The sequence below is a fragment of the Pongo abelii genome, chromosome X, assembly GCF_028885655.2.
Source record: "Pongo abelii isolate AG06213 chromosome X, NHGRI_mPonAbe1-v2.0_pri, whole genome shotgun sequence".
NCBI classification, from domain to species: domain Eukaryota; kingdom Metazoa; phylum Chordata; class Mammalia; order Primates; family Hominidae; genus Pongo; species Pongo abelii.
In genome coordinates this window covers 8,119,540-8,129,515 of record NC_072008.2, presented here as the reverse complement: position 1 = coordinate 8,129,515, position 9,976 = coordinate 8,119,540, and the positions used below count along the sequence as shown (strand labels likewise).

General features: G+C 40.6%; 1 long non-coding RNA gene across 1 annotated transcript in view; it reads right to left on the bottom strand.

Annotated features, from left to right (window-relative positions):
- Positions 1–4,139: 4,139 nt before the first annotated feature.
- LOC134760932 (uncharacterized) overlaps positions 4,140–9,976 on the bottom strand; it is a 215,954-nt gene continuing 210,117 nt past the window's right edge. Inside the window, exon 3 of the long non-coding RNA XR_010139061.1 lies at positions 4,140–6,818. This is a non-coding gene — a long non-coding RNA (uncharacterized LOC134760932). The remainder of the gene's footprint in view (positions 6,819–9,976) is intronic.

Sequence of the window (9,976 nt, the reverse complement as noted above, 5' to 3'; positions counted from 1 at the left end):
TCCAGCTCCATCCATGTTACTGCAAAGGACATGATCTTATTCTTTTTTATGGCTGCATAATATTCCATCATGTATATGTACCACATTTTCATTATCCAGTCTATCATTGATGGGCATTTAGATTGATTCTACGTCTTTGTTATTGTGCTGCAATGAACATATGTGTGCATGTGTCTTTATAACAGAACAATTTATATTCCTTTGCACATATACCCAGTAATGGGATTCCTGGGGCAAATGGTATTTCTGTCTTTGTCTTTGACAGTCACCACACTGTCTTCCACAACGACTGAAGTAACTTACACGGCCATTGTGATGGTTAATACTGAGTGTCAACTGGACTGGATTGAAGGATGTAAAGTATTGATCCTGGGTGTGTTTGTGAGGGTGTTGCCAAAGGAGAATAACATTTGAGTCAGTGGGCTGGGAGAGGCAGACCCATCCTTAATCTGAGTGGGCACCGTCTAATCAGTTGCCACCATGTCTAGAATATAAAGCAGGCAGAAAAACGTGAAAAGACTAGACTGGCCTAGCCTCCCAGCCTACATCTTTCTCCCATGATGGATGCTTCCTGCCCTCAAGCATTGGACTACAAGTTCTTTAGTTTTGGGACTTGGATTGGCTTTCCTTTCTCCTCGGCTTGCAGATGGGCTCGCAATCATGTAAGAGACCTTGTGATCATGTAAGTTAATACTTAATGAACTCTCCTTTATGTATATATCTATCCTATTAGTTCTGTTCCTCTAGAGAACCCTAACTAATACAGGTCCTCATGAACTCATCTAACCCTTATCACCTCTCAATGGCCCCATCTCCAATACCATCATATTGGAGGTTAGGTCTTCAACATATGGAGTTTTCCGTGGTGGGGGTGGCACAATTCAGTCCTCAGCTTCCCTGGTGTCTGGTTGGAAATCAGGGAATTGTGCCTGGATAAGGAAGGCAGTCCTTATTCAGGACCCCTGATAATTCCGTAAACAAAACTTCAGATGGTCCTTCACCTTGGAGAGAAGAGTCCCAGTGACAGGGGAGGGAGACAGAGCTGCCATTTTCAGCTGAGCACCCACCAATGGGAAGGAACTGGAATCAAGTATGCCCAATGTGGTCACCTAGATGTGGAAAGTGGAGAAAGTGTAAAGGAATAAAAAACCTTCCTGGGGGGATAACAAACAATTTGATGTAAAGTATAATATGGAGAAAGGGCTTCCATGGAGTTAGCACACACAGAGGACAGAGAGAGGAATCTTCAGCCGGACATGCAAAGCAGAAAGAGACATGTGGAAGAAAAACCACATTCTGGAGAAAAAGCAGGATAAAAAGAAAGGAAATTGTAGGAATGAAAAGGGGCTGGGGTCAAAAGGCAAGCAAATACAAGAAACCAGAAGGATGTGGCTTTGAAAATGCAGGCTGAAAAAATAAAATGGTTATGAAGAGAAAGAAAACATGGAAGTGGTCAGTCAAGAATCAAGTGTGAGCATGGCGGTGGGGAAGGGACACTGAATGGAAAGATGGAATAAAGGGCATTAATTGTTGAGAAAACATTCTAAAATGTGTCAGATTCAAGAAAGTCAACACTAGATTTAAACACCTGAGAAATCATTTATATTATCAATGATGTTATCAGCACTTGGAGATAACTGATGTTCTGAAGTCACAGGAATTGAATACCTGGTGTTCTCTATCACCTCTTGGTCTTATTGATCAGCCAATGGCATCAAAAAAATGATTTTAGTTTACTGAAAACTGCATAAGCAATGCCAAATGTATGGCATCATCAAACTCAACCCACTTTCATGTTCAAGGTCTTTCATTCCTCATTTACTTGTCTTTCTCCTTGACTGCCTCTTTGTTCTCCTGATTTAAGAGGCACTACATGTTCATTATATGAAGCAGCTCTCGAGAGCACCTTGGGTTCTTTAGAGAAAAGGAACCAGTAAAGTTAATGAATATAAACCAATATGCTTTTTGGAGTTCGAAATGAAGTAAATGCATCAGCCACACCCACCCAGGTGGAGCACTGAAGATGAGGTTAAGTTCTTTCTACATCTATAAAACGTATAACACTCTTAATAGAATGATTCTATTGAGACAGAAAATGAGGTTATTGTTTTAATGATTTGAGTAAGAACAAGCTAACTTAGCATAGCAATGTGCATTATAGTTTCTGCTGCATTCTTGCAAACATCAGCTCTCCTGCCTGCTGGTTCACTGACAGATACTTCATGCTCCCCTGAGTCTTTGGTGGAATGTTTTCTAATTGCCTTACATGTGATCCTTGAGGTTTTCAATGTCTCACACTTCTAATCATTCAAAAAAGAGAAAAATAATGTCAAAAGCTTTTGGATTAGAGTTTTTAAATATTTTTTGTCCCTAGCACAGTCTATTTATGTTAAGCTCATCCTTCACATGTATTATTTTTATTTTTGAGACAGGGTCTTGTTCTGTTACCCAGGCTGGAGTGCAGTGGCATGATCAAGGCTCATTCTCTGCAGCCTTGGCCAACCAGGCTCAAGTAATCCTCCCACCTCAGCCTCCCAAGTAGCTGGGATGACAAGCACGTGCCCCAACATATCCAGCTAAATTTTGTGTTTTTTGTAAAAATGAAGTTTCGCCATGTTGCTCATGCTGGTCTTGAACTTCTGAGATTAAGCGATCAGCCCACTTCGGCCTCCAAAAGTGCTGCAATTACAGGTATGAGCCACCATGCCCAGCCCCTTCACATGTAAGTACTGAGATCTGTACCAGTTTAGAAGTTAAATCATTTCAGAGAAACATATTCATGATACCAGAACTTGCAGGAAAGAATGGTCCCACAGTGGCCTGACGCTATGAACTCTATTGCAGCCATACCACCAAACATAAAGACAACCTAATACTAAAAAGGACTCTGACCTATTTTACCTTGGAAATAACTTTACCAAGAAGAAGAGCCTTTTTGTTCCTGTTCTTTAATTTTTGCAACATTCCCTTAATTGCTAGACCTTTAGCTACATTAAATCAGTTGAACATTTATCCATTTTAGGGAAGAATAGGAAACTTGAAGTTTTGACTCACTGTTTAGCATGGCTGGGGAGGCCTCAGGAAACTTACAATCATGGCACTAGGTGAAGGCAAAGCAGACACCTTCTTCACAAGGCAGCAGGAAGGAGAAGTGCCAAGTGAAGGGTAAAGAGCCCCTTATAAAACCATGAGATCTCCTGAGAACTCACTCACCATCACGAGAATAGCATGAGGAAAACTGCCCCCATGATCCGACTACTCCCACATGGTCTCTCCCCTTGACACATGGAGATTATGGGGATTACAATTAAAAATGAGATTTGGGTGGGGACACAAAGCCTAAGTGTATCAGGCATGAACCTCTCCAGATTTTAATAATTATTTTAATATATATGAGCTCTTAAAAGCATAACATGGATTCATTTGGTCAAGAAACAATGTGTAACAATGTATAGTGTAGGATAAGACTTATTTTTTTCCCCAATAATGGATAAAGTGTTCATGGATCTGATTTATTCAAGGAGTGCAGTGGAGCCATCACAGCTCACTGTAGCCTCAACCTTCCAGGCTCAACTGATCCTCCTGCCTCCGCCTCCCAAGTAGCTGGGACTACAAGTGCATGCCACCACACCCCGTTAATTTTTTGATGATCCGTATAGGTGGAGTCTTCCTGTGTTGCCCAGGCTGGTCTTGAACTCATGGACTCAAGAAATCCTCCCTCCTCAACCTCCCAAAGTGCTAGGATTACAGGCATGAACTGCTGCACTTGGCCTAATTTATTCTTAAAAGGCAGAACATCTATAAGAGGCCATCAGAGGGCAGATGGGTGAGACAAAATGCTTAAATTGGCACCTTCTTTACATAAAGATTGCGTTTCCTCTCAAATTGTTAAAATGCACAAGGCACTAAGAGGGACAATTATGATTCTTCTTTATGGAAGTGGGGATGTGGCCTGTCTGTCATAACTTCCTTGACGTTTGACATGTTAAAAGATAAAATATTTGTGCAGTAGACAGGCAAGCAAAAGATAGTCAAAATATTCAGCTAGGAAACTAACAGGTTTATGGAAAACATTTTCTATTTATTTTACATTAAGTTGTAATTTTCAGAAAACATGTGATATTATTTTTTCCCCTAAATCAACACCAACACCTTAATACAAGGTTTATTTTTGAAAAAAAAATGTAACTAGAAAAAAATAAACAGAAAGTAGCTCACAGCAGTTTGGCTGTGAGGTGAGTCTGGATGTTCTACAATATAAATATTTTACCTCCAACTTGGTCAGAATGGATGTACAAATGAAGACATGTGTAGACTTTTAGGTAGTAAGTCAGGAATTTTTAAAAAATGCACATTTCTAGATATGTATCTCAGTTAAAAGATACACTTAGATATATCCTCTCATGCTGTTCATAGCTCCATCTGCTCAAAACAAATTTCTGAGCATGTCAGTTTCCCACTCCATGCTTTCCCACTTCATAAAGATAAAATGCTGACTCCCTGTCTGTTGCATTCAGCGTTGTTCCAAGTTGGACTTTAGTCTTTGTTGCAGCTTCATAACTCACTCCCTATTCCACATCTACACCCCTTCCTTCCAACAACTCATCCCTGTTCATGGAGCTTGTGGCTTTAATCATACCTGTTCTCTCTCTCTAAAATGCCCTTCCATCTTCTCCTCTGTCAACATCACCCTTCTCCTTCAAGGCTTAGCTCAAATATTATCTCTTCTATTAAGCCTACCTCAAATCCTTCCTCGCAGTCAGAATTAATGAGCTCTGCCTCTGTGATTGAAAGAAGAGCAATTTTACTTCTATTATGTGTAGTGTCCCACTTTATGGTATGTCCCTGCTTGGAACCTAAGTCTTCAACGCAATTATGACCTCTGAGGACAGAAATAGTTTTTGAGATTATTATTGAGACCATGTCTTAGTCCCTGTTCTGCTGCTCGTAATAGAATACTGGAAACTGGGTAATTTATAAAGAAAATGAATTTATTTCTTACACTTATGGAGGTTGAGAACTCCAAGGTCAACAGGCTGTATCTGGTGAGGGCCTTCTTGCTAGTTGGGGGTTGGAGGAGACCTCTCTGCAGCCTGCAGCATTCTCAGGAGGCACAGAGCATCGCATGGTGAGGAAGCTGAGTGTGTTAGCTCAGGTCTCTCTTGCTCTTCTTATAAAGCCACCAGTCCCACTCTTGTTACAACCCATCAATACATTAATTCATAAACTGATTAATCCATTAATTAATAAGTGGATTAATCCATTCTTGACAGCAGAGCCTTTATGACCCAGGCTCCGCTTAAAGGCCCCACCTCTCAACATCAGGGATTAAGTTTCAACATGAATTTTGGAAGGGACAAACACTCAAATCATAGCAGACCATGATTGCACAACAGTGTAATATCAGTACGGTAGGCTAGAGTTAGGTCAGATTTGACTTACACCAGCACTGACACTCTTTTATAAGTTATGGGACCTTTTATATGAATAGTAATATCTATTCTGAAAGGAAAATAAAAACTTGAGGCCCCAACTCACTATGCCAGAAGAAAACAAACTAAGCTGAAAATTGAGTCGTGCAAGAAACTGCCTTTCCTCTTGTTCCTCTGCAGACAGCTAAGATAAAAGGTTAAATGTCTCCATAGGTAGCTACTCTGTGTTCACCTTATCTTATGTAAAGTGCTGATTTATGGAGCAAGAGATAAATATATTATTGACTATTCCCCAATCTGCTTCCTTTCACTTGCAGCATGTGGATTCAGTAATGTGACCATACCCTTCCTTTTTCCCCTCCAGCCAGCTATTCCTCTTTAAATACTGAAGTCCTCAACATTATCTTTGGAGAAAGGCACAAACCTCCTTCACGGTTATTTCCTTCTCAGTGGCAAAATTAACTTCTAAATTGATTGAGACCTGTCTCAGATACCTTTTGGTTTACACTATCTTGCAGAATTCTCAAGGCAAATGGAAATAGCATATGTAAAATCCTTTGCAGAATTCCTGGCATATAACAGGAACTTAATAAATACTAAATAATGGTAGATATTGGTGTGCTTTTTCTAATGTTAAAGAAGGTTTATAGCAGCTATAACTAAATAAAGAAGATTGAAGGCAGCCTTACCTTTAAAATAAAGTCCCTCTCCCAAGGGAATTTAGGGTCTCTCAGGAGAGATTAGATACGGACATTCATTAAAACAATCCAGAGCTGTATGGATATGATTGGAATAAAGGGCTTGAAGAAAGACCTGTATGTAATCTTAGGATGCAGACTTCACTTCTGGCTGGTGCAATCAATGAATGAATGCTTTATGGAGGATGGAGCATTTCAGCAGGGCCATGAAGAAAGGTTGCGATAGACAGAGGTATCAGGTACTTGCAACTAGAAGGAAGAGAACCAGTACCAGAAAGTGGAAACTATAATGTATGTAAGAAACAATGCAAGACAGTGATTGGTTGGGGATTCCAGTTGATGTGAGGCCATGTCTGGGAAAGAATGCACAGGACAGCATTGTGTCCTCAAAGACCAGCTAAGGGCCGGGCACAGTGGCTAACACCTGTAATCCCAGCACTTTGGGAGGCCGAGGCAGAAAGATCACTTGAGATCAGGAGTTTGAGACCAGCCTGGCCAACATGGTGAAATCCTGTCTCTACTAAAAATACAAAAATTAGCTGGGCATGGTGGCACACACCTGTAGTCCTGTGGTCCCAGCTACTCGAGAGGCTGAGGCAGAAGATCGCTTGAACCCGGGAGGCGGAGGTTGCAGTGAGCCGAGATTGTGCCACTGCACTCCAGAATGGGCAACAGAGCGAGACCCTTTCTAAAAAGAAAAAGGAAAAAAATCAGCTAAGAATTTAGGACTTTCTTAAGGAGATAAGGGGAAGATATTTAAGACTCTCACAGAACACAATTTAGACAGCTAAAGAGCTAAAGACGAATGCAGTGTATCATAGCATCATCTTACATTAGTAAGTAGGTCTTGGGGCTTGGTTTGGTTTGTTTTGCATTTCACAGTCCTTTACCAGAGAGTTGCAGGTTGTTATCAACATTTTCTGCAGACTTTTGGAGATAAACTGTTTTATCTTAGAGTGATTCCTCCTGATACTATATAATGAGAGGAATACAAACCCCTTTATAGAAAAGGCACACATTTCAGCATACAGCCTAGGTAAAAAGTAAGGGTTAACTGGCTTAGTTGAGATTAATTATATAGATGTTTATTTTTCAGTTGTTATGTGTCTGTAACATAAAAGTGGTTATTGACTAAAAGTAGATGTGCTTCATTAATATCAGTGTGAGGAGAAGAGCAACAGGGAGATGCTGGCACCCATGCAGTGTGGGCTGGAATCTGGAAGACGTGGCCCCTGGCCAGGTATGCACTGATGAGCAGGTGACATTCACCTTGCAATCTGACCTTTCCTCACCCATAAAATAGGAATCATAATACCTGCTCAGTCCTCCAGATGAAATATTGACTGGAAGTCATATATAAAACTATCAAGCAAAATGCACAATAAAATGAAAATTGCTACTTTTCAAGACATAGAAGTGTATTAATTGTTTTTTCCTGCTTCTTTTCTGTCAGGATCAACGCTGAATAAAGTTTTGTAAAACACATCTCACTTGATGCATCTCATATCACTTAAAAAATAACATTGGGAATGTCTTTCCTTTCACTTTATTCATCCTGACTCTTCTTTGCCAAACATTCTGTATACAAATCTCCACATATCATTATGTTTAGAGTTGTACCATCCACACAAAATGGTTCATATACGGATCTCTTGAAGGTTGCATGTCAGAAACACATTAAACTGTCATTGCCTTTTAGGATACACTTTCCTTTTGCATTTTTATTTGAACAAAAGTCAAACTTATCCTAAAAAGCAGTGATAGATTTCTGTAGATCTAGGAAATTGTTAATATATTTTGTTATCTATATCATACATTTGTACACAGCTGCTGAGTAATTCAACTGTTTAGAGTTGAACTAATGTTTTTGAACAATAAGTCAAATTCCACGATTTAATCTACATCACAAGAATTTCAGTTCCATGGCATTATGGAAAAATGCCCAATCTGTTGTCAAGGTTGAATTTCATTTCTGCTTTCACAAATAAATTATGCCTGTCATTTCCATTAGACACAGTTCTTACCTAGATGGTTACAAAACATCTTTGAGAAGCTTAGGGCATCTCCTATGTTCCACTTCAGATAGAGATATAATTTACTGAGGGGTTAGAAAGAATGGTCAATAAAGCTGACAAAATATTTTAGTATTTGGAAAAAAATTTAAATGCCTTAGTGCAATAATTCCTGGGGAAACTATGGTCGCTAAAATGACTATAATTCTTACTCATGTTTATTTCCGGTTTAGGGGCCTTCCTTAAAGAAACTAATTTCAGAATTTATTTAAGTCATAATAAAGGGTCTTAAAACCACCTGATTTCCTAAACTTTTCTTTACCACTCTGATTTCCTGGTGCCTTCCTCTCTTCCCTGTGTCTAGGTGGAGAGTGGGAGGTGCACATATGAGGTAATGATGTGTGTGATGATGTAATGACGTGTCTGATTATGTAATGATGTGTTTGGTGATGAAATGATGAATGTAATGATGCATGAGAGGCTCTTGTTGATTGAAGATGATAAGAATAAAAGACTTAGCTCACTGTTTCTGGCAGGGTCTGGTAAGAAGGCATTACCACCCTATGCATTTCAACAGAAGGAATCTATTGAAAATGAATCATTTAGAAAGGGGTAGGAGATCCAGAAGAAGGTAGAAAGGAAAGGTAAGATGGTCAAGAGATTAAGAACTGCAGAAAGCTCCTACCACTTCTGTGCTGAAGGAGTGAAAGAGACAATGGTTTTACCAAGAGCCCGTAATCCCCCACCACTGAGGCTCTTAGAACCAAGACCACCACCTGCAGGAATGCAGGAGCCCAGGGCCCTGATGCTGTCTCAGGACTCTGGGAGCCTGAAGCTGCCAGCCCGTCACCACCATGGCTTGAGCCAGAGCCTGCACCTGCCGTGCCCCGCAGGCTGCTGCATTTGTGCTTGACGCTGCTGCCTCACTGTGACCACACTGCCTGGGGACCACATGGGAGCCAGTCTTTCCCTTATGGAGGCTCTGGACAAAGGGAGGGAACCCAAAAGCCTTCCAGTTCCTGCCTGTGCTTCCCATTGGAAGAGCCCCATATTCCAATCTCACGCAGTTCACCCCCACCCCGACCCTTTCAAAACTCATGCAAGTTCTTCTCTTTGGTAATCACTAATCCAACAGCCATACTCAGAGGCTCGAGACTGGGAAATGTATTTGTAGGATCTCAGCACCCCGCGACACAGGGGATAGCAGCAGACAGCAGGAAGGAAGCTGGAAGCAAGAAGATAAATGACTGGTGCTCTTGGCAATCAGTAACAATGCTCCTGGGATAGGGCTGCCTGACTTAGTAAAACGACAGGTTACCCAGTTAAATTTGAATGTCAAATAAATAACAAATAACTTTTAGTTTAAGCACATCCCAAATATTGCATGGGACATGCTTATACTTAAAAAAAAACACATTTATTGCTTTTCTGAAATACAAATTCAATGGGTTAACATGTATCCTATCAGGCAACTTGTCTCAGACCTTACTCCTCACAGCACTGTTAGACTAAATGGGGCTAAGTTGGCCAGCCATCTCTGCAACTTTAGTCCAGTAAGGTAGACAAAGGGCATACATGTAAACCAACAAATAAATGTATACCATTGTGCATTTGAGGGTGAGGGTGGTTACTAAAGAATTTGAGAACTAAGAATGCTATTTAGGGAGGGGTTTTGCTCTTCTGTTTGTCTTTCTGAGGGAGAAGGTTCATGAGCTTTGAGGCCACAGTTTGGCTGACTGTGACTGAGTTAACCGTCAGAGCTTTGTGAGCATGTGGATGAATCTGGGTTCAAACCAGAAAGGAAAATCACTGAAAGTGTGGCAGCATTTGGGGT